Source organism: Arachis ipaensis, chromosome B09 (assembly GCF_000816755.2).
Source record: "Arachis ipaensis cultivar K30076 chromosome B09, Araip1.1, whole genome shotgun sequence".
In the NCBI taxonomy this organism is placed as follows: Eukaryota; Viridiplantae; Streptophyta; class Magnoliopsida; order Fabales; family Fabaceae; genus Arachis; species Arachis ipaensis.
Window position 1 is genome coordinate 141,998,850 of NC_029793.2, and position 2,044 is coordinate 142,000,893.

At 26.7% G+C, this 2,044-nt stretch overlaps 1 protein-coding gene across 1 annotated transcript in view; it reads right to left on the reverse strand.

Annotated features, from left to right (window-relative positions):
• Nucleotides 1-2,044, reverse strand: part of LOC107617796 (tetracycline resistance protein, class E) — a gene marked incomplete in the record, with an annotated part of 8,007 nt that overhangs the window by 5,278 nt on the left and 685 nt on the right.

Sequence of the window (2,044 nt, forward strand, 5' to 3'; positions counted from 1 at the left end):
CGCTTAAAATGATGAGAATATGGATATTTTAAAGAGCATTTGAAATTCTTTCCATATATATACATATACATTGCTTGCGTGACGATACAAATCAGAGATGGACCATAATAAAGAATGGTCGTAGTCACATAATAATAAATTAAAGCTAGTTTGGGTCACATTGAATGCTATATATAGCTTTTAATTTTAATGTGTGAATCAGATATAACAACTAAATTGGATTAATAATCTACCATACAAAGCTATATATTGGCTTTAAATTTTAGGGTGATTGTTGATTAATACATTTGCCAACTTTAATTTCTAAGTGGGTATGGGTGAGTGAGAGATGCTATCTATATTCTAAAGGCTTAAAGCCTAAAGTATAATAATAAAAAGGAAAAGTATAAGGTACTAACATATTATCTGTTAATTTATTGTTAATAATAATTAATTATTATATTTTAAATACATATATAAAAAGACACATCTAAAAAATATATCTATAAAGACACTTTTATTAAACACAGTAATAAAAAAGACATTTTTATTAAATACATCCATAAAGACACTTTCATAAAATATAATTATAAATAAAAGTTGACAGAAATTGACAAATATGTTATTGGTAACGTAGCGAGACCGTAATAAAAATAAGTAATAATAGAAGATGAGGTAATTAATAAGTCTTACAAGTTAGAAGTCAAAAGTTGCAAGAAAGACGGCACAACTAAAGACCGTAACTTAGGTTGTAAGTAAGACATCAAGTCATTTATAATTTATTATTTGTATATACTTCGGTCACTTTCACAAATTAATATATTAATTACTAAATTATATACATATAGGAAAGCATCGCACTTTATTATTTGAATTTCCTACTTTCGTGGCTGTTTTATTGTGTGTTTTTTTCTGGTGGAAGTGGTTGCTCAAATTTTCTCAGCCAAAAATAGAAGGAAAAAAGTGATGATATAGATATAGTTTGATATAAGGAGCCTAATTTTTTCACCGTGAGAAATGAAAATATGTGTATTTTGGGATGGTGATGAGTCATGTTTACCGGAATTTTGTGTCAAAAGATGTGGCATGACACAAAGTTTTTGTAGCATTATATATAGTTTTCTATACGTGCTTCCACACAATTGTGCAAATTGTGTATATGAGCACTAAAATTGTTTATGTATATAACTCGTAACGTGGAAACTCAGGTGCAATCGATTTCACGTGAAGTTGATAGTTGAGAACTATTAAATAGTTTGACTGATTTGACTAAATTTTTATTTAACGACTCTCAGCTATCAACTTCACGTGAAGTCGACTGCACCTGAGTTTCCACCGATTCGTAATACCTACAATTTATCCAATATAATGGTGGATATTTAAAATATGGGTTTGCCATCCAATAAAAATAGGTTTACATGAACACTTTTTCCCTTGCCGAAGATGATAGTTTGTAATGCTTTTTTATGCCTTTTAATGCTTTACCAATAAATAAGAAGATTCTGTTAGAAGAATTAGATAGTTATTTTAATATTAGAGTTTAGGAGATAAAATGAAAATAAAGTATTTTTTTTACTTTATTAGATCAATTCTAAAATTTTTTGTTCATATTATTTATAAAAATTATTATCTACTTAATAAAACTGTTTTATTTATGATTACGATTAATAGTTAAAAATTACTAAAACAACAGTATATCAATATACTTAAAAATTTTCCTATAATATATACAGCACCAACTGAAAAACAATGGCATATGTTAATATCTACCAAAGAGAAAGGGAGAATGAAAATGTAACATAGGTAGGTCCAAAAGTTGTACCTGAAAACCTTTTGAGATAAGTTAAACAATGCCGAACATGTATTATATAATTAATTATGAATGAAACAAAATCTTCAGCAGAATTAAGAAGCTAATTAAGGTTGTTCAGATAACAGAGCACATACATTCCTAGATACATACTTAACATTATTGTATGTAGATTTGTGTATCAAAGTTTAGTTAAAGTAAATTTTAAATATTAAAATTAAAAAAAAAATAATTACTTACGTGAATATCATAGTT